At 37.0% G+C, this 24042-nt stretch overlaps 1 protein-coding gene across 3 annotated transcripts in view; it reads right to left on the reverse strand.

Moving 5' to 3' along the window:
- The window catches only part of LOC6035648 (ABC transporter G family member 23), a 79900-nt gene that overhangs the window by 20540 nt on the left and 35318 nt on the right, over positions 1–24042 (reverse strand). Inside the window, exon 1 of one of the 3 annotated variants that reach the window (XM_038248184.1) lies at positions 13197–13309. The exons of the other annotated variants lie outside the window; for them this stretch is intronic. The gene's annotated coding sequence lies outside the window, so the exon portion shown is untranslated. Of the gene's footprint in view, positions 1–13196; positions 13310–24042 lie in introns of those variants that run through there. 3 annotated transcript variants of the gene reach the window in all.

Raw genomic sequence — 24042 nt, forward strand, 5'->3', positions numbered from 1 at the left:
TTTTGTTATTACCGTCTGCCCGGGATGAAATTTGCACACTTTAAATCCGCTTTTAACAAGAAAAACTATAACCATTAAAATCACTTTAGGATTCCAAACAAGAATTTCCAACGCGACTTTTTTTTGAAACACTATTGAAAAAACTTTTTCTAAAAACGGTGCACAGACCTTGTGTGGCCAATCCCAGTACATGTTTGAAAAATAATAATTTTGAGACAAACCTTTTCAGTTGGATAAAAAAAACAAAAATAAATCGAAATCATATCAATGCCACCTTGGTTTACGGTTCACTGAAACTAAATTTCCTGATTTCTTTGTTTCGGCTTTTTATCACTTAAGTTTAAATTCCCAGAATACTTATTTATTATTTTTCGATTTTTTTGTGTCTTATGGGACTAAAAAAGGCATTTTTTGTGCTAGAGTTAGGATGCAAAATATGACACCAGAGATAAAAGATTTTGAGAAAATGTGATTGTGAAAATGTGAGAAATTGTAAGTTATAGGCTTTTTCAGATACATATTTTTTCTTTTTTTTTCTATATAAAAATACTTAATGACGAAAAAATATCCGTGAAAAAAAAAATTATGAAATACTGCGCATTTTTGATGATCAACTACAGGTTTCTGAGAAGCAGCATATTATAGTTAAAATTTTGTGAACAGTGAGTTTTTTTTACCCAATTTTCTCTCATTTTTCAGCTCGCGTTATCTCGGAAAGTATTGGTTGAATTTTTATGTTCAAAAATGTAACTATGGTGAAATTTGCTGTTTTATCAAAAGAACATATATTTTAAACGAAAAAGAAAATCAAGCCAAAACATTTGAAAATTTTCCTACCGAGTCTTCCAGCCCTTTCAAAAAGTTACTCTTGATTCTAAAATTCCAAATTATTATTATTGAAAAAAGCACAATAATTTACAAAAGATTTTTTTAACATTCAAAATGGAACTTATAGTTTCCGAGTTGAAAAACACAAAGAAAAACTATTTTTTAAAAATAACATTAAAAAATAAAATTATCGGAAATTTTGTCAGCTTTTCAAACATTTTTTGCCTTCCTCACTGAGGTAAGGCTATAATCCTGCTCTAAAAATGAACTTCGTATGAAAACGTCGTAGACCCACCTTCATGTATACATATCGACTCAGAATCGAAAACTGAACAAATGTCTGTGTGTATGTGTGTGTGTATGTGTGTGTGTGTATGTGTGTGTATGTGTGTGTGTATGTGTGTGTGTATGTGTGTGTGTATGTGTGTGTGTATGTGTGTGTGTATGTATGTATGTGACCAACAAACTAGCTTATGTTTCTCGGCACTGGCTGAACCGATTTGACCCGAACTTGTTGCATTCGACTTGGTTTAAGGTCCCATAGATCGAGTTTTATACAGATTGAAGTTTCGATAAGTAGTTCAAAAGTTATGTATAAAAATGTGTTTTCACATATATTTGGACTTAACTGTATGTAAACTATGTCAGGGTCCATCATCCGACCCATCGTTGGTTAGGTTATCAAAAGACCTTTCCAACGAGTCTAAAACATTGAAGATCTGGCAACCCTGTCTCGAGATATGGCCCCTTAAGTGATATTGATGTACTTTTTTGAAGCCGAATCTCAATTAAATGTATGTAAAATATGTCCGGATCCACCATCCGACCTATTGTTGGTTAACTTATCAAAAGACCTTTCCAATGAGTCCAAAACATTGAAGATCTGGCAACCCTGTCTCGAGATATGGCCACTTAAGTGATATTGATATACTTTTTTGAAGCCGGATCTCACTTAAATGTATGTAAACTATGTCCGGGTCCATCATCCGACCCAACGTTGGTTAGGTTATCAAAAGACCTTTCCAACGAGTCTAAAACATTGAAGATCTGGCAACCCTGTCTCGAGATATGGCCACTTAAGTGACATTTATGTACTTTTCTGAAGCCGGATCTCACTTAAATGTATGTAAACTATGTCCGGGTCCATCATCCGACCTCTCGTTGGTTAGGTTATCAAAAAAACTTTCCAACGAGCCCAAAACATTGAAGATCTGGCAACCCTGTCTCGAGATATGGCCACTTAAGTGATATCGATGTACTTTTTGGAAGCCGGATCTAAAAAATAGATGAAACTTGTGTACAGCCATTGTTGTGAGGAAGGCTCCAACCACATAGGTGGATTTAGTTAGTTTTTAATTTTAAAAATGTTTTTTTTTGCAATTCCGTCGTGAAACTATTTACTTTTCCTGTCATTCTTGAACGACGAAATAGCCTACTTTTCTGTACCAAAAATAACTGAATCGAATAGCAACACTTTTCAAAATAAATGCTAAAAAGTTCTACTTTTCAGCACTCAAATGGGTGCTGAAAAGTTGAACTTTTCAGCACTTGTTTCGAAAAGTAACACTTTTCAACATTTTTTTGATTTAAACGATTTATTGACAAAATACATGAAAATTTGACATAAAAATTCACTCAGTGTGTGTTTTTTGGAATTGCAAAAAATGTTGCATGGAACTCGTTGCAAAACTTGATTTTTTCAGCACTCTTCGTATTTATCCAACTCGGTGAACCTCGTTGGATAAATGTACGACTCGTGCTGGAAAAAAACCTCTTTTTGCAACTTGTTGCATAAACTACTATTTTGAAATAATTTTGTTTTTAGAATTTTTCCCAAAAAATCTTTTCTTTCAAACAATTATACCTCAATTAGGGTAGGTCGCACGGACTAAGTCCGGTGCACAGTACCAGATTTTTCCCCATCCTTTTTCAGAATTAAACTTTTAATGTTAAAAATCCAAATAAAGAAATCGGGGATTAACCTATTTTTTTCTGAAAAGTCCAAAGACAACAAATCGATCAGAAAATCCCTTTTCAAGATACAGATTATCTTATATTCAAAAGGTTTTTTTTATTTGGGATACCTTATGTCTGTACGACTTTTTCAAACAATACTTTAAAATTTTTTAATCTACTTTGACTGAAGAAAGGAAAACAACCCTAGTTTTTCTAGCTTATTGTTTGTCAATGTTGAAATTATTGCTGACCAAAATTGTTTTGATCCCGGTATTCTATGTTCTACCGCAAACTGATTACAATTTCCAAACTATCCGGTTAGGGTGCAAAAAAAGCACGTGTTGACTAATATTTTACACCCCAGTCACGCTCAACTCTTATCATTCCCGGCCTATTTGTGGCTTGGACATTGGGCGTAATTATTTGATTTAATTGACCAGGAAGCGCTCAATTGGAACAAAAACAATAACAAAACAAACGTGTCCGTTCACTAATTATGCCAACCGTTGGAATGATTGTTTGTCATGCTTTTTGAAAAACAGTTGCCAATTTTCAAGCGTAAAACAATCACTTTGAAACTTTTGTCGAGGATGTTCTGTAAAGAACTCTTCTCTAAAAGCAGAACCCACAAAACATTCATCATCTTGACCGCGCAACAAAGATCTTCGAATGGGGCCATTCCGTGAGAGTACCCACTTCTTGGCTCCGTCCAGCACGGACTGTTGTGTACATTAAAAAACCGCATTCTTTCACGGCGGTAAGTAACACACAGCTGCTGGTGCTGCTGCTGTGCTTAGAGCAGCAATTAAGCAAGATTGTGCGCTGTTTTGCCGTAGTGGATTATTATGCAAAATAAAGAAGGAAAAAGTGTAAGCTAAGGTAAGCCCGCTAGTCCGCTGTGCACACTCTGGCCAAAGAACTGGTCAGAACAGTGAGTGAGCGAACAAAAAAAAAAGCAAACCGAATTGTTGGTCAAGAACAACAATCACATTCGTTCGGTCGGCTAGTGGCGTTTGCCATAATGGTTGGCTGTCAAAGTTTACCATAATGGATGCGATTGTTCTGCTCCGCACGCGCGTGACAGTTGCGTCAGCAGCAGTCGTCTTATCAACGGGAATCTTCGCCCAAATGGCGCACGCCCGTACGTGCCCTCGCCGAAGAGGTCCAAATTGGACAATCAGACCCGTCCTTCGAAGTCGTGACTGCGCGTTGGAGGCGCAAAACGATTTTCGTTTGCACAAAACACCATTCTGTTTTCATTGACCAACACCAGCTGTTTGCGCTTCTTCGTCTTCTTCTTTTATTAAGCTACCGACAGGTTCTGTCAAATTGATGGTTAAGCATTTAGCCATGGCGGTGGCGGAGCCCCACTTAGTTTAGTGCCAGCAGCGCTTTTATTATGCACACGAGGCGCGATTATCCAATTGCTGCCTCCTCCAAGAAATTGTACACACTTATCTAAGGTTGCCCGGTTTTATGTGCTGTATTTCTCTCTTTTTATTGCACACCTTTACACAAACACACAGAGACCGCACAACAGCAACATCCATTTATACACATGTTCGGGGGGGCAGCAGCCAGTGCTAATTGCAGTCTGGTGTGAGTGTGTGCAATCCAACCGTGGAGGCCTTCAAAGTTTTTCTTCTCTCCATCTTCACCTTCTGCTTCTCTTCTTCGACTTCTTCCACTACTTCTTCATTTGGGCTTCTTTTCGTTTTCGTTTTTCCATCCAAAAGCTCCATTCACAGCACGCACACAACCACGACACTTTCGATTTCTTTGATTTGGCTTGGTCTCGTCAGGCTTAAGTTGTCTGCGATCATCTAGCCGCAGCAGTGTGGCTTGATGGCTTTGATAGAGCCATAACAAACCTTCTGGAGCCCCTTCTGCCCGGGTTGGGTTGTTGATGTTTACGGTTCGTGACGAGAAGTGCAGAAGCAGAACCAAGGCAGTAAATTTGCCACTCGTTGTTTACGCACCATGGTATGGAAGAACGCCTTCAAGAATGTTAATCATTGCAGCCAGTGAATCATTCAAAGTTCTGGTAGCACTGCACAAATGTAAAACTCTACAAGAACCGAAATATATATAAAACAAATTCCCCTTAACTTCAAATTTTCTAAAACAAACTTCAACGACCAATCGCGACCCTTAAACCTCAACCGATTTTGCTCAAAATTTCTCACAGTTACAAGGTTTGCCTTCGTCACCAAAATTCCCTTGATTTTTCCAAAACCAAAAATTCCTAAAAATTCAGATTGCGTCGCTGTCGTGCTAACTTGTCGCACGTGCGTTTTGGACCAAATTGAGTTAAGAAAGCCATTTTGTGCAGTTCACAATGCCTGAAAAAACATAGTTGTCACATTTCAAGAAGTTCCAATCTTGTAGAGCTATCTTGACACAACATGAAGGGGGGGGGGGGGGAGGATTTCAAATCAGAACGCGTTTGACACACCTACATACTCGACAACCGTAAATTTTCTAAATTACAACTCGGAACTTCAACAACCAAATTTCAGGACAATGCACAGAGCCAATCAAAACGTGTTTGTTTGTTATTGTTTGCATTGCGTGCTCCGTTTTTTGTTTATTCAAGGTCAAACATTAAAACGAAACGTCAAAAAGTGACGTGCGACATTAGGGTGTAATAACAAAATCGATTTTCCACCACAGCAATTTTCCAGTTCCTTTTGGGGTCCTAAACAACTCCCCAAAGTTTGAGAAAGATTGGTTAAGTCCTCACCTGGGTGATGAATAGAGAGAATGCGTAACGTGATTTTCCAATGATCCCACTTTGTTTACATCTACAAAGTAGGAGGCTGTTCAAGCACAAGCATGACTTTTTTCTTACTGGTAAATTAGTTGTTTATAATCCGTAGTATGTGTTTAATTTTGTCTAGTTTTTGACATTTTTTGCTGGAAAATTATGTATTTTTAAGTGTTGATCTGATAGAAAAGGTTTTTCTTTTTTACGGGCGTCAAAGAACTGCGGCGAAAATATTATAAATTATAAATTTCCTAGCTGATTTTGGAATCCTGCAGCTTTTTCTGGTCCAGCAAAAAAAAAAATAAACATCGCTTATTACACTCAAACCCCGATGGTTTGACACCAACTGTTGTCAAACGAACGGGGTCACTTTTTAATTTGACACCCCTTTTTATACGGAGTTCACACACACTACCAAACGTTTGTTTTGGCAGTGTGCGTGAGCGCCGTGTAAAAAGTGACAGTTCGTCACTTTTTAGTTTGACTTTGACCAACCAACGGGGTACAAACTAAAATAGTGTCAAACGAAAAAGTGACCAACCACCGGGGGTTGAGTGTATACCGAAAATGAACCAATAAACAGAGAAGATTTTCACTAAACCAAACGGAATTAAACAATAAAGACTGCTTTTGGATACAAGCATCAACTCCATAAACATCTCCCATTCATAATTATAAAAAAATGCGATCTCACCTTCAACTTTCTTAAGATTTCTTGACTTCAACTCCATGTCCTCAAAAGCTACAAATTTTTTATTCTTGCAAAAAAACAATTTTTATTGATCGATCACAATACTCTCTACTTTTGGCGAACAGCAAATTGGTTCGTTTAAATCAAAAAAATGTTGAAAAGTGTTACTTTTCGAAACAAGTGCTGTAAAGTTCAACTTTTCAGCACCCATTTGAGTGCTGAAAAGTAGAACTTTTCAGGATTTATTTTGAAAAGTGTTGCTATTCGATTCTGTTATTTTTGGTACAGAAAAGTAGGCTATTTCGTCGTTCAAGAATGACAGGAAAAGTCAGTAGTTTCACGACGGAATTGCAAAAAAGTCTTTTAAAATGCACAATTGGACAGGTTTTGCAATCATTAGTTTTCAAAATATCTAAGTATTGACGAAATTTTTTTTGCGAAAAAAAAAGTTTTCGCGGTTCTGTACATTGGAATTTCATACAAATTCAAAATATTTTTAATCCAGCCCAATCATGCTAAATATGATTCTTAATGAAGAAAAATGCATTTTAGATTGTTTTCAGTTGATTAAACTTCTATTTTCAATAAAATTTTGATTTTTTTTGAAAAAAGTTTTTTTTGCCCCCTGATTTTTCGGACCAATTTTGAAGGAGAGAGGGGGCGATATAAACTTTGAAAAATATTTGCAACGGCCTTATTTGATTTTAAAAAAATCAAAATAATAACACAATACAAAAATTTATCAAGTTTCGATTGAAAAATACAGAATTTATAAAAACAAATGCGAGATTTTTTTCTTTAACTGATTTTTGTTAACATCTACCAAGTTTTCGCTTCTTAGTAAATTTTCTATCAATTTCATGTTAATGTAGGTTTTGCTAACAATTTTGCAAATGGTTCATATCACACTTTTCAATTGAAAACTAATAAAATTCACTTAAAAAGTTATTAATGAATGTAATATTGTTTATGTTATTATTTTAAAGAGTTGATTTGAGAAAATTGACAAATTTCACGGATATCTTCAAATTTCACGAATTTCACGCTGTCCGCGAAATCGTGAAAATTCACTAACCCTATTTATTACTTATATTCATATTTTATGAATACCACCCACTCCAAAATGTTTATTTAGCAATCCTATGGTAATATATTGACATTTAGTTAAATTAAATTTCAAAATATAGGTTTCGATAAGTTTTATATAGAATTTCCAGAGTTATATACACTTTTATACTAAGTAGTTATTAAACTTTTTTTATCAGTCAAGGATGCCTATTTTGGGTTCGGAGACTGGATTTATGGTTATTTGTCAAAAAATAACTTTATTTATGTAAATTTTTCGAAAAGTGTACAAACTTTTTAGCACCTTTTTTATTTTTGTAATAGTATTTGTCATAGAATTTTTCAAAGAAAGCATCTTTTCATGAGCATTTTGTAGCAAAATGTTAAGCAAGAGTTTCTGGACAAAACGTAGGACTAGGTTTCTGTCAAACTTTAAATTGTTAATATGTTTCATCACAAAACGTACATAATGCTTAAGGGGTGTAAAAACTTTTTTTACATGCTGTATCAGCATTAATTTGGCTTATTAGATGAAATTGTTAAAATTTTAGTTTAGTTGTTTTGCAATCATTAGTTTTAAAAAATGTAAAATTAGACGTAACCATAAATTTAAACGAAAAAAAAATGGGATACCAACCATCAATTTTTTAATAATTTTTATTAACCATAATATGCTAAATATGATTCCATATGCAAGGTAATGCATTTTGAAATGGGAGGGTCTTATTGAATCAAGAAAACAAATTAGTTGCCATTTTTTTGATTGTCGAGCTTAAACTACTACTCTAAAATAATTCAGAATTTTAACGTCCAAATGGCGGCCGAAATGGCAATCGAATATTCAAAAGAAAATATAAAAACACGAAAAAAAAATTTGTCATGATTCCATTACCCAAATTCTTATACAAACCTTCGGATAACCGAAACTTCGGGTAATCGAGGCTTCGAATAATCGAGTCTAGACTGTACTATATTTACGTATTTTTATAATCATAAATTTGAAAAAAAAAACATACACAATTATATTTCATCCGACAGGGACCATCCATAAACCACGTGGACACTTTAGGGGGGGGGGGGGGTATGGCGATTGTCCACGATCCCAAAAAAGTGTCCACGTGGTTTATGGATGGTCCCACACCGGTATTTCGGGCAAATCAGGACAAATGTCACGAATAAAGGTCGTAGAAGGTGTCTTTATTTTTTGGGACAATAACTGTCACTGATGGTTCTGAATTCAGGGGCCAAAATAGTAAATTGATATGAAAAAATAATCACTATGTGTAAAACGCTCCTACAAACAACACAAAGAAACCCGTTTTTTGATTGATACATTCTGTATCAAGATTTGAATGTCCTCCTGTTTCCAGGGAAACTTAAAACCCGGGACGATGAAAAAAGTTCTGCGGAATTCGTCAGTGTGGTCGTTTTGCAACCTTCGGTAAAGTTTGCAAATCTCAAATACTATTTTAAGTTCTAGGAATGAGGACCGGGATTCATTCACAGTACACCGAATAAGAGGTGCCGTTTTGTTACATCGTAATAAGCGGTCCAAAGATTATCAACAAATTAATATTCAAAGGGCTTTCAGTTAACCTTTCCGGCGGATCGTTTCATTGTTCCAATAGAATTTTAATTTAATTATGTTTGATTTAATGTGACCTTTAAAACCCCAAAAAAAGTTACTGTTGCCTTATTGCAAACAACGATGTTTACTCCAAAATAAACGAAAATCGTCTTCTTCGACCAATTAATCGGCCATACAAAGCACACAAAGGGCCCATTGTCCTAAATTCCGGGCAAGGTCGCCAAGTTCCCATCATCGCCGGTGTCCCCCCTTACGACGTAATAACTGGCTCGCGGCTTTTAAAAATGAACCACTAGGATATTGAACCGTAGCGTGCCAAGGACGACTCTCCGCGTAAATATTTAACGAAACAAAAAACTGAACGATTATCGACAACTTGGTCCTGCAAACGGAAGGACACACACGGCGGTGGTGGTGGTCGATACTTAACGTTACTGCCCATAGAGTTATCTACGTGCGCATGTATTGCGTGTACGTACACGAAAAAAAGTGAGGTTAAATTTTGTACCAGCCAGCAAAACAAATGGTGTGCTAGTGTGCGTGAGATCGGGCTTAGATAGCTCTATGGTTGATTAATGGCCGTGCAACGTGCCAGCCACATTACACGCAGACATCGACGTACGCGTACGTGTGTTGGTCCATGTAACGAGCCGTTAACCTTCAATTGGTTTTTCGTGCTCAATAATGAATAGTGGAGCGCGCTCGTCGTCGCGGTCAGCTCGCCGTTCTGTGGCCACCTGTTCGGAGTGCACGTGTACCGGCCGTGGCGATTTCTAGCGAAATCCGCGCGAAGTATTTTGGAAAACACCGACGAAAGCTGGCAATCAGGACAACCAGCAGGCCCAGGTTGGCCTTGGTTGGCTAGTGATATCAGATAGAGAGCAGCAAGCGTTGACCGACCGGGGTCAACTGGTTCCCCCCCTCCGCCAGCTTTGATCTAGTCGGCATTGGCTGGCTACGCGCGCAACAGGCATGGGTGAAATCACCGCAAGTTCAAGGCTTGCTACGTGACGTGTGACCGGAACGCACACACATCGGTGGCACGCACTATGTCAAGTTATGCAAATGGGACGGATTTTGGACGTGATTTGAAGAAGTTGATCTGCGGGATTGTGTACCGGACGTATGCGGCAAAATCGTGGTTTGAGCTTAATTTTGAGCATGATTGCGCTAACGTGTAACGTGGTCTTGACATTTGAACGACGAATCGAAAACAAGACGAGTTTACATCATTTGATTTAAGTGAATTTAACTCATGACTCAAAAGTGAGTCGGATTTACCCCACAAAAGGCCTACCGGTGCCCATGGTCGGACGGAAACTCATTTTCCGCATCATGTAACACCATCGAAAATAAACGGAACCGGTGCGGATAATCAAAATTTGCCACAGGCACAACAAAAAACGTTCATCAACTTCACCGTCAGTGCAGAAAAGGCCGCAGAGGGGCGCCACTAATGATGGCCCAAGGGTGAGATACTGATTTTTTTGTTGTTGTTCGAACCAGATCCTCCCCTTTTTCTGGCAATCACTACGACGTGAGGGGCAGAGATTTAATCGAAAATTTAGGTTTTTTTTTATCGACAATCTCCAAAAAAAACCTAAGATCTCACTGAGCAAACATAAGTTAAAGCAACAAATAATGTCATCTTTGAAGTACTGTCAAAGTGACAGATGTATTAAAACAATTGCACGCTTAACAAAATAGTCATTTGATTGATTTTGTTCAGGTAACTTTACTCGTTTGGTTGTCAAAAGGACCATAATTGGCTTGTAAACAAACAGTGCATCTGCCTATTTAAGTGTATGTTCACATGTAGTATGAGCGGGATGCACCGTTTGTTTTTCTTGATTAAGAAAACTGGGAAAGTAAGGTAGAGCTACCTAAACACAGCACCATTTGTGAGACGTGCAATCGTTTTGTACCTGTCACTTTGACAGTATAATTTGTTGCTGCAATTTTGTTTGTTTTTTTTTCTGTTAGCAATCGAACGGATTGCTGATGCAAAAAGCGACCAACCAATCACCGCGATCTTCGCGAGACGGAAGTTATTGAAATGTCTAAAATTAGCAACAGTTTCGCGCTGGTGTTGCGTTTTTTCTTTGTTTTTCTTTTCTCATTTGTTTTTTGTCCGGACATCCACACAGCCGCCGGTGAGGCTCCTTTGTTTTGACAAACCGCGGTGTGGCAAAAAGGAAGCCAAAGAGGCTGCTGCCAAAAGGTGGCGTAATTGGTTGACCTTAACGGTAAATTGTTGCACGATTTGAAGCGCCTTTTGACTGAATTTGAGAGAAAACAGCGCGGTGCTCTGCTTTGCTCAATTGTTTCCGTCAAAGTTATGTCACGGTATTGAATAAGTAATGAATTCGGTTTAAATTTGCTGCCAAAAAAGTCACATCCTGTCATTCTTTTTTTTTTTATTGCTGAATTGTTGATAGGAAAAACAATATGTCAAATGAAAGTCACAAAACGCTTCTGCAATCTTTTGTGCATGTCAATTTAAAAAATTTCGCAGACGATCAATGTTTGTAAACAATGTGGAAAATATCAAATCTTCTGGTAAGGCAGGTAACAGAGAGATTCTTGAAAAAATCGTTCACTCATTGATGTTCTTTTGAGAGTTTACCGAATTATTGAACCAGGTAAAATTCAACGTTACATAAATAACAAAAAATAATAATAATAAAAAAATAAATGTATTGATAGTGCATCTGCCGTCATATGACAACAAGCCAGAACAGCGAAGGCGTTTATGTTTCGACTTGACGACTTGTCGATCATTCGATCGAGAATGGGCTGGGACCTGTAATTTTATGTTTAGTGTATGATTATGTAGAAACCCAAAAATTGAATGAGAAAAAAAAACATAAAAACAAACATGTGGACACAATCAGGTTAAGGTGCAAGCTTTCGGATAAATTTTACTGAAAAATTTAATTATTTTGATTTGAATCTGTTGTCTGTGAAAAAAATAATAAAATACCTCTAAAAGGAGTATTGACCGGTCCAAAATTGAGAGTCCATAAAAATGTGGGTTTGAAAAATAGTTTTCGAATGTTGGAGGGCTTAAATTTTTAAGAACGGATACAGACACCTCCCAAGTTTTTAAGAAAACAAGTTCGAGAACAAATTCGAAAATCTACACAAAAACAGATTTTATGGAACGGTTTTTTTCAAACAAACCATAAAACTATCTTTTGTATCTTTAAATCTTTATATCAGAGCATCGTCTTCTGACACTTGTTGGAAAATCTCTTGTAGAAGTTTCAGAACATTTTAGTGTGAACGTTAAATCTGTTTTGAGTCACTGAATTTCTTATTACACTGTTCTCATATTTTGTAAGTAAGTGTAAGTTGTTTATTTCGATGACTTTGAAAATTCATTTAAATTCTCATCTTCTTTTCAAAAGCCCCACAAATCCCCTATTCTCGTCACGCCGAATCCCCCGAGAACCCGTCATCACGGACGGCCTTTGGCCACCTCTCCTCGGAATGCAAGGGTGGGTAATTCAAGTCGTCAAGGTGGTCGCCAATCCAGTCGGTGCCGATTAAGCCACCACCAGCAGCGCCAATCGCAGTAGTCACCGCCGATCGGTTCGTAGCAGCAACCAGATTTGTGCAACATGGCCTACTATTCGGTTAGGCTTAGAGCTTAGAGCTGCTATGTTGTAGTTAGTAGTCTAATGGCAGCACGAAAAACTCGTTTTCCACAGTCCGACTCGTCACAGTCATACACACACAGACAGATACACGCCGACACTTTGGTATATTTCTCTCGTTTGCTTGCTATAATAGTTTTTTTTTCGTACAAAAAAAACTCAAAAGGCTTGAGCCCACCAAAGAAAAACTCGTTTTCATGAAATTCTTTCTCTGAGTTTGGCGGTTAGATTTTCCTCCTTCTCTCTGTCTCACTGCCGTTGATCATTCAGCGTTTCTTCAGACTCTCAGACACACACGCGTTCGATTGCTCATATTGCTCGTGGCACCGATTTTTCCTCCTCGCAGCTGCTTTGCTTTCCATTCACAACTTTGGCTTTTCTTCTTTGTGTTATATAATTTTCCGTTTTCGATTCCACCAATTAATACACGCATTGGACTCATTTTTTTTTTTCTTTTCATTAAGCTCAAGAGTTACACTTTGATTAACCCTTAACGTCACTGTTTCTAGACCCTAGTATCCTGATGCGAAGTCTTCCTTGCAGTTCTTCCCGTTCCTTCAGCGTAATTCCACTGTCAGTAATCCTGGGAGGAAGGTGAAGTGTTGCCAAACTCGTCGTTCCACAAAACCACACGAAACAAACCTTTCGGAAGCGACCACCCAAGGCAAACCCAGCAGGAGTGGGGGCGAATGCGAAAGAACAACCCGTACAAACTGCGACCAATGGACGTCCTCTGGCGTTGAGTGTCCGACTGAAACTGAATCGCTGCGTTTCGGGCGAGCTAGCTTTTGGGGTGGTGGAAACTTGTTGAGCAGCAGCACCTCGGCTGTGGCTGTTGCCGCGCACAGCTCTTGCAACAGCTACGGCAAACTCAAGCAACAGCAGCAACAACAACAACAACAACGGCCGACCGACCACCGGAGCTTTGAGGTTAAGCTCCATCAGCCACTCTAGGTGCCTTAAACGGAGGGGCTGAAACTCGTTGGATGTGTGTACATAGTCGGTCGGTGCAAAACAAAAAAAAATCGAAGTGTCCTCAGCGCAAGTTTGCTCGGGCAGAACTTTTGCGCGGCACGAATGGTTGTCCCATGTGCGAGGAACTTCACTGACAGATTGGTTGGAATGTTCACGTTTCGAAACTTGTGCAAACTTTTGGGTTAGCCAAGTTTCGAGTGTTGAACACGTAACCTTGACAGAGTTTGACAGATTGACAGAATTGACAGCACCATTCACTTTTCACTTCACTAAAGGCACCTCAAACGAAATTATTTCCATCAGCAGGTACCTCGATTCTGAAGTCCGCAATCGAGAAGTCACCTCCCGAATGCATCCGTCACTTGTGCGATCAACGTCGAACGCTTCACGTTCGGCGATGAGAGGGCAAACAGTGTGAAGGCCTTCACGTTTGCCTACTGCGATGTGCGTTTGAGAGTGTGCGTTTAGTGGTCAACACCAACACGATCGTGAGCGAAAAATAAAGTTGAAATTCGCTCTGAAATAGTTAATCTTACGTTACGGAATGCATGGAAGGTGCCTGACGGGTGTCTGTAATGCAATAAAATTAAGATTTGAACGGTTTAAAATGTTGTTTTGCGAGGAGAAGTGTTCTAAAAACGGCACTTGTTTGCCAAGGAAAAGGTTTCTTCGACGTCAGCATGACTAGTTCAAACACGTTAAAACACTGTCATTAAGTGTGTTTTTTTTTTTGTTTGTTTATTTATCGTAGGATTAATAATGCCCTGTTTTTACATCACATAGCTCGTTTTAAGCATGTTTAAGAATATTTCCAAAGTTATACAAAAAAGCAGTAGCGAAAAAACAAAAACTAATGGTTTATTTCAATTCAGCTTCAGCTAGCTTAGTTACCAAAAACTAAGATATTTTTTGCTTAAAAACTTTAAAACAACTTAACTCTTTGGAAAGGCAGAAAACCAAGCAGAAAACTCATTTCTATTCGGATAATTGAGATCTGATTTGCAAAAAAGTACACAAATCAAGTAAAGTGATCATAACTTGATACAGGGTTGCCGTCATTTTTATAATTGTAGAATTTTATCTATGAATTTAAATTCACGCGCTGGTATTGTGGCTCAATAACCACTTTATATTTAATATAATCTATAAGCTTTTAAAAAAAAAATTACAAATTAGCACAGTTAGAATCTTAAGTGTCTTCTAGACACGTTATCATCTGAATGTACTACTTACGAAATCAACCCGTTCAAAATTGCAAAGCAAAACCTTAATTTGTGGCCATTTTACTATCAAGATTGCATTTAAAGCAATCGTTACAGCAAATGACACACCAGAATGGCTAGTTGAGTCTAACCTATTGATCCCGGAACGAAAACTTCCCCATCGGCAACCGCATCCAAAGCACGAGATCCCACCTTCATAATGATTCAATAAGGAAATTCCCCTAATCTAAATCGCTACGAGAACTTCCCGCAGTCACAAAGAAAGCTTTTCCACCGCATCCGACGCCCGCCGAAAGCCGGTCAATGAGTCTATCCTCTACCGCGGTGAATGGTGAAGAAGACGACTGTTACAGCATCGCAAACCACGACAACGACGGCGACGACGGCGGAAGGCAAGATCAATCACTAATTGTGCATCGCTCGCGAATGATAACCGCCATTCACAGGCAGGCCGCCATTGTCTCTCAGATGACTTCTCGTCTTCGCAAAAAGTGCATGCCGTTGATGAGATAAAACGTGCTTTAAGCAAACTAAGGTGCGAAATGCACAATCGATTACTTTCTGTTTGCGTGGTTATCGATTCAGAGGAGTTTTAGGGGAGAGATTCCAATTGGGATCCAATTTCTTCACTTCGATAGGCCAAATCCTCCACCTTTATCTATATTTTATTTATTTTCTCCGATGTGACGTCAAGCTAAGTTAACAAAGTTCACAACGAAAACTCTCTAACCAATCTCATTGCAGTAAATCTTTGGATAAATTTGTTTGATTTCGGACAGAAAAGACACAGATTAACAAAAATAGTACATCGATTTGCAATATTCAAGCTTTTAAGACCTGCAGTACCTATTCGCCCCAGATGACGGGGGGGGGGGGGGGTCTTGGATTTTGTGACAGCCCATGTTAAAGGTATAGGAAAAGTGCGTGACAGGGGGGACGTAATATTTGAGCAATCCCTTAGAATGTGACCCAAATAAGGTAATTTTTCAAATGCTGATTCTCTGCAACTTTTCAAATCGCTAGAGAATTTTAAATTTGAAACCTTCAAGATTTTTTTTAACTTTCCTGTAAAAGTTAATTTTGAAATTGATTTTCAAGGAATACTTGTCGAAAGATTTAAATATATTTACTTCAGCGAAACCATTTCTATGAACATCAGAAAAGTTATCCAGATTTGTTTTTGTGTGCCTATTAATCCTGAATAAGTATCGATTATTATGGACGTTAGCGATGTCCATAGGGACTCCCATGCCTTAACATCAGCTAATATGGATGAAAACGGCATTTTACAGCGTTGCCGAAAATATGATATCTTTAAACATAGAATTACGTCTCAAAAGATTCCTATGGCTAAAAATTTGGATAGAATTTTTTTTTTACTGACTCAATTTTTTTATTTTAATAGATATTTTTGATATGAGCAATTCTCTACGAAATCGGTCTTTTTTTAAGAATTAAATTTTTTGTATTTTTCAATCCTGCTGAAATTTTTGTGGTGCCTTCGGCATGCCCAAAGCAGCCATTTTGCATCATTAGTTTTTTTGGTGATTTTTTATTTAACTTTTTGTCACTCAAACTTAATTGGCAAAAAACACTATTTAAAAAAAAAGAAATGTTTAAGGGGACATCTTTTCAGAAATTTTCAGGTTGTGCAAAAAATCTTTGACCGAGTTATGAATTTTTTAATCAATACTGATTTTTTTTTTCAAAAAGTCGAAATATTGATCGCAAAAATGTTTCAACTTAATTTTTCAATGTAAAATCAAATTTGCAATCAAAAAGTACCTTAGTGAAATTTTGATAAAGTGCACCGTTTTCAAGTTAAAGCCATTTTTTGGTAACTTTTTTAAAAATAGTCGCAGTTGTTAATTTTTTTGAATAAGCCCACCATTGAAAAAAAAAATTCTCATTTTTTTTTTAAATTAGTCCACATGTTTGCCCAATTTTAATTTTTTTTTTTTTGAAAAGCTGAGAAAATTCTCTTTATTTTGCTTTTTTGAAATTTGTTGATTCGATCCTTTGTTGCTGAGATATTGCCATGCAAAGGTTTAAAAACAGGAAAATTGATGTTTTCTAAGTCTCACTAAAACAACCCACCATTTTCTAATGCCGATATCTCAGCAACTCATAGTCCGATTAACAATGTTAAAATATGAAACATTCGTGAAATTTTCCAATCTTTTAAAAAAAATCAAATTTTTTAAACCAAGACTAACGTTTTAAAGAACGTAATATTGAATGCTTGGTCCTTTTTGAATTGTTGGTCTTTATTCAAAAAAATTGAAAACATTTTTTTTTGGAAAAGATCGAAAATTTTTACGAATGTTTCTTATTTTAACTTTTTAAATTTGACTATTAGTTGCTTAGATATCGACATTAGAAAATGGTGGGTTGTTTGGGTGGGACTTGGAAAACATAAATTTTCATGTTTTTCAACCTTTTCATGGCAATATCTCAGCAACTAAAGATTGTATCAACAAAGTCCAAAAAAGCAATATATAGAGAATTTTCTCAGCTTTTTGAACATATTTTTTTTCAAAATTGGGCAAACATGTGCACTAATTCAAAAAAATGAGAAACTGCGAATATTTCCTAAAAAGTTACCTAAAAATGGCTATAACTTGAAAACGGTGCACATTATCAAAATTCCACTGAAGCACTAACTGATTGCAAATTTAATTTTACATCGTAAAATAAAGTTGAAAAATTTTTGCGACCAATATTTCGACTTTTTGAAAAAAATTGCATTTATTCAAAAATGTATAACTCGGTCAATGATTTTTTGCACAACCTTGAAATTTCTGAAAAGTTGGCATGTTTTTTAGCAAATCAAGTTTTAGTGGAAAAAAAGTTAAATAAAAAATCACCATTTTTTTTACCGTGTAACATTTTTTCAGTGTAGTCCGTATCCATACCTACAAGCTACAACTTTGCCAAAGACACCAAAGCGATCTACAATTCCTTCAAAAGATACAGATTTTTTAATTTTCATACATCATTTTTGTATGGACAGCGGCCAAATTTGTATGGAAAATTATATAGACAAACTTATGATGCATAATGGCAGAATGGATTATTACATAGTTTCATAGCACTTTTCCACGGACAGCCCCTAATTTAGTATGGAAACTTGTATGAAGAAACAAATTATGCAAATTAGCTAACTTGGAAAGCATGAATCGATCAACTAGGTTTCATACAAATAAAACAAATACAGTGAAAATTCAATTTGCGATGTTCTACAAAATTGCCCATAATATGAATTGACCAATTTCTCCTAAAAATGCAATAAGCCTGCCCTTTTCAACGCAAATCTTCCAAGTGAATTTCAGCGTTGGTGGCGATGAGATTCACGGTCGGTAGACGGATTTGTGATGCTACCGCAAAATTGAGTTCTGGCGCAACCAGTACTACGCGTAGGGCTGATAAACCAACGCGGACACGCACCGACGCGGCTCGAACTGCGCGTTATCTCATCTTCAGCAGCTGCCAAAAGCCTACCACCAGTGTTGCCAGCGTAAATAATGGTGCGCACCTGGGGGTGAACTCGAGATCGTCTGTTGTGTCTATTTTAGCAACAGCTGATGCTGAAAGTTTAATTTCAACGCTTGATTGCGGATTGTTTAGCGATTACTTCATCTGCGCTGCTTCCGAAAACGAAGTTTTTTATGTTTTTATTTTTAGTTTTTCCCCATCAAGATTTTAAGCTGGTACAAAAAACTTGTGCCACAAATTTACAAATTTTCAATTTGAGATAGAAGTGTTGCCACCATTACAGAAAGCACGCATTTAATTTTCCATCTAGTAAACATAAAAACGACCTTCGAACTTCAAAGCTCAACCAACGTAACTGCATTACACACGTAATAATCGTAATGATAAATAAGCGCGGCACGGGCACGAGCGCCGGACAAATCGTAAACTGCGTGTAAAACTTTGCGTTTAGCTTCCACCGAGCTGTTTCGTGTTTCGGGAGCCCATCATCATCTCTCGTGCACACACAACAACAAAAAAAAAAACATTGTAATGAAGAGCTGGTCGGCATGATTGCCGGTTTGTAAGACGAGTTGTTAATGATGATTTGTACACAGCGTGCTAAGTGTTGTAGTACGCCTTCCCGAAACCCCGTTCGAAGAGGTTCACGGTCGAATGTTTCGTACGCTGCAGCTCGGATACCAATCTCGGTTATCTAATCTCAACTCACGAGCGATGGAGAGGGCACACTTTCCCTTCTGCTTGGCAGCACTAACCTGACAATTACCCTTTGGAGGATAATTGCGACGAAATGCTTATAATCGAATGCATCAAATTATTGAAAGAGTTACGGAATTATGGCTACAAACCACAAACATTTGACATTTATGCTCAGATTCCGTGAAATATCCAAATGGGTGGACTTACCTGAAAAGAGAAGAGAAAGAAAAATAACGATCAATTTTTCAAGTACACCCAGAACTGGACATCGGCATACGAGAGGATAAAGAGCACGATTCGGTAGTAAAATGGTACTGTGTGCGGACTGAAAGGATAAATCCCGAAACTACCGAGAGTACTTTACTCATGGGTTCATCTTCTAAAAAAGTTCATCTATCAAAAAAAAGTACCAGTACCGAGACTCGAACCCAAGACCTTGGCATATTGAACCGTGCCTTTGCCGTATGGGCCACCATGGTTCGGTGACTAAGTGGCGGTCGTTTGTCCATATAAGCCACTCATAGGATAAACTGTTCCAATGAACTAATGAACACGCGAGAGGACTATACTCTCGCAATATAGCACTTTCCTCACGTTTCTTTTCGTGAGGACTATCCCCTCGTTCTTTAACTTTGGGTGTACTCTCGCAAAATAGTTCTTTCCCCTCGTCTCTTTTCGAGAGGACTATCCGCTCGGTCTTTAACTTGAGAATGGTTTTTTGAAACATAAAAAAAATGTCTAGGCTGAAAGTAAAACTTTCGTCATAAATTGTTGCTCAAATGTTGCAGTTGCTGTCTTTTAAAAATTATCAAAAATAAAAAATATCGAAGGTTAATTTGTTAAAATCGAGTATTTGTCGTCAAAAGGATTAACTTTGCCAAAAAATCCATATCATAACCTACCAATTCACCGAACAAATCAAATCGATCCATTCTCCAGTTATAGGCTTTGGATCGTTTCATAGCACGTTTCTATGAAAAGCTCTCAAGATTGTATGAAGAAACCAATGATGTGAAATGGCTTATTTGGACAAAGTTTTATTCATTCACATCAATAAATACAAAATTGAAAATTGCAAAAAGCAAGAGAATTGCTCAGATGCTCTGATTAAGTGCACTTAAAAAAAACAAGAACATCTTATTGCAAATAATAAATACAGGATTGTTTCGGAGAAGTCGAAAAAAGAAATCCGCGCCAAATCTGCGCCGTCCCAAAATCCATTCCGCGCGAAATCCGCGCCATATTATTTAACAAAAATAATTTCGCAACAACATGCAATAGAGTTTCATTTTTTTATGAAATAAAAAAATATAATTAAAAATAAAATTAAAACAATTAAAAAGATCATAAAATTTATAACTTTGAAAATCTTGATAAATTCATAAATCTAGGGATTTGAAATTTTAATTGCAGTTCGTACTTGATGATTTTCGCCACTCACAAAAATCGAAACACGAAATTTGTATTATTTTCTTCGCAAAATTTCTCGAATTAAAAATATGTCTCCGAAAGTACTCCAAAATTATCAGTTTTTCTGTAATCTATGATGGTGACAAAAATAATATCATTTAAGAATTTTGCAGTTCTTTTTTCAGAAGGTTCTGAATTTAAGAAATAAAGAATTTTGAAATTTAGGGATCTTCTAATTTAAGAATTTAAAAATTTGAGAATTTAAAAATTTGAGAATTTAAACATTTGAGCAATTGAGAATGTATAATTTGAGCATTTGAGCAATTGAGAATGTATAATTTTTTATGCTCTTGGTTGTTTTTAATTTTAAATTTTTAGAATTTCGTAAGTTTTGACTCTTTCAATTTTCAAAAACCCAAAATTCTTTTATAATTTCTGAAACTTCGAGTTTTGAATATTGTTGCTTTCATTTTTGAATGTTTTGATCTTTTATTTTTCTCTAAGAATGCAGAAATTAAGAAAAAAAACCTTTCTTCGGGGTAGATTTTACTAAAATTCAAAGCCAAAGAGCCAGCATCAGTTGCGCCCAATTAAGCTCATAATTGTGATTTGAGCAAAGTACGGCCACCAAAAAAAGCCCCAATAATCATTTTTGTTACATCGTTATGTAAAACTTTGAGAAAAGTTTGAAACATGATTCAAAAGATTAAAATTTTAATGGATCCTTTATAAAATAAACAATAAATAAGGTTAAAAAGAACATTACTCAAAACTCAAAAGATATTAAAAATATTTAAAGCCGGTAAGCAGATGTTCAAAAATTATTTGAGTGTAGCAATAAATTTCTTACAGAAACCCTCAACAATACATTAAAAAAAATATCTTCATGAAGATTATTTCGACGTATTCTCTTAATAAGAATACAAACAAACATTTTCAGAAAAAAATCAATTTTGTTTCAGTAACATTTTCTAAGAATTCAAAGCGCATATTCAAAAACATTTACCGTGATTCTTGGTAATACTTTTCTTTTTAATTTGAAAGTAATTCTATCTCTCTCAATTATTTTACAAATCAAATTTCACATCCGGCCGAATTCCGCGCCTAAGCTAGCTAATCCGCGCCAAATCCGCGCTATCCGCGCGAAGCGTGCCATCCGCGCGATCCGTCCCGTCCGTAACAACCCTGTAAATTTTATATGAGAAAAATCTTTTTTTTTTTCAAATACTGCATTTCTTTTCAACACAGGTTTTAGAACTAAAATTAACTAAAATTAACGAATTACAATAGTTACACAATATACAGTAAGAACAAAAAATGAAAATTTTATCAAGAAAACAAAATTGCAGAAAAACCTCAACAAATGAAAAAAAATAATTTATTAATAGTAAAATATTACGTTTTTTCATCGAAACCACAATAGTAGCACATTTTCAAATGACGATTAGTATAGATGACAAAATGTTTTAACTATAATTGACAAACATACTAAAAACAAGATTTTACAATAAATTTTACCAAAAACAATGACGACAATGCAAAAATAAATATGTTTTTACAAAAATATCGCATTTTGTAAAGATTGTTTCAATTTTTCAAACATTATCCCAACTGTTAATCACTGGGTAATAGCCAATTGCGCCATCCGTTCCCCCGCACCAACAACCAACCGAAAGAGGAAAATCCCCTTCAACTCTCTATACCGAAAGCCGGTACCGTGGCCTCTTGATCGCCGTGAACCCGCCGTCATAACGACAACTGGTCGCGACGACGACGGCGGCGGCTAAATGATCGACTAAATGATCTCGGTCGCCATTACAAGCCGTCCTTGTCATAGCGCACTAGCAGCGCTGCGATTTTTAGCTCACTTCGAATTCTCTACTGTCACCCAGAGACGGGGTTTATGTAATGAAAGTTGTAACTTATTTTATGATTGATTTATGGCAGAAAGCGTGGTCGATTTTATTTGGCATCTGGAATTTGGTTGATTTGATTGAAGTCCAATTGAATGTTAAAAAAAATCAAATTTGTGACATTGTTTTGTGTTCGCTTAAAATTTCAATTTTTTTATTGCAACATACACTGGCCGCGAGGATCTCCACTAGCAGGTTAAGTAAACATCACATCTAACGGCAATGGAATGTGGGTACATTTTTTCTCTTTTAATGTCATTACTTAAAGCTAACCTGTGAGGACAAGTAGTGCGCGACGTCATAAAACCAAGGTCAATGTGACGTTTAGGCACGTGTGACGAAACGCACGTGCCACAACTTTGAAACGATTGGAGACTTGCTCGCAGGTTCATTGCACGAACCTTGTTATTTTGAGAGCTGGGCATGGTGTCTTCGCGAGGATAACTGATCGTATGAAGATCACAGACAAACAGCAATAATTCAAGTTAAGGATTGAAACAATGAGTATTAACTGGACAATTGGCGCTGACAACAAAGTAGAAAGGACCTTCTACTAAGTATATGTGACCTGCAAGCAAATTGGATAATCTTTGTAAAAAGATAAACACCTCTTAAACTGTCCAGTTACAAGATATCCACACCCAAAACTGGCAGCGCTAGTCCGAGAGAATGATGGTCTCGAGTCGAGAGAATAGTGGTACCAGTCACGGACGCAGAGAACACAGCTCGAGATGGGCGATAGAACTTTTCTCTCGAGGTTCATTTGCAAAAAAAGTTCATCCGTCAAACAAAACACCAAAAGTGTCGACAACGGGAATCGAACCAGAGACCTTTGATAAACCAATCCAATGACCTAGCTGCCTCGGCCACCACAGCTTGGTGACCAAGGAGAAGTCAGAAGTCGATGTATGACACTTGTTGGAGATTTATTGATTCAATTAACGAATGAACTCATTTGTTATGATGGTGTGAGTTGGTACCATTATTCTATCGATTTTGGCACTGAGCCCTCAATAAATTTTGAGAGAACGATTATCTCGACTCTGAATTTTGGGTGCAGTGATTCAACTTAAAATATTATTTGGTTATTTTGGGTTTAACCTTGACAAATAACGCAAAGCATTTTAAAAGTGAAGGAAAGTTTCTTATTTTTAAAATTTGATGACTTTAACTTGCTAAACACCTTGCAAAACCCAGGAAGTGCTCAAATGAATAACGAATAATCGGTGCCGCAATAACCTTCAGAAAAATCGCCAAAATTTTGGTAAAAAGAATTCATAAGCAAAGTGCGATTTCTTCCTCCAATCAACCCATTAGCATGTACAATTAGAAACGAAAAACCATTAAAATTTTCAACCTCCAAGACTCGGCTAATGCTGCAAAACCAGCGGTCAGACAGCTGTGCGGCCGAAGAGCAAAAATTCTACCCCGCACAAGGATAAACAAATTAAACTCGTCATTCGTTCCGAAAAACGAGTACAGCTGGTTAGAGTTATGGGGTTTCACCCACCAGCTGGCCTATGCTAGCACACCATTTGGTGAGACACGGTGAAAAATGTTGGTGATTTGTAATATTGAGCGTCAAGAAGATTTTTCACGGTGCAACTCCGCCCAGGAAACTTGCCGAGCTAACGCGTCGGCACAATTATCGAGTACTCTCGGTACACGCTAAATGAAAATGACCAACCAGCGCTGCTGCATTAGTCCATTACGCGCGGAGCTACAAAGTCGTCCAAGTAGTCGATCTAGAAAAAAGACGACCTAAGACGGCCG

This window comes from Culex quinquefasciatus, chromosome 1 (assembly GCF_015732765.1).
Source record: "Culex quinquefasciatus strain JHB chromosome 1, VPISU_Cqui_1.0_pri_paternal, whole genome shotgun sequence".
NCBI classification, from domain to species: domain Eukaryota; kingdom Metazoa; phylum Arthropoda; class Insecta; order Diptera; family Culicidae; genus Culex; species Culex quinquefasciatus.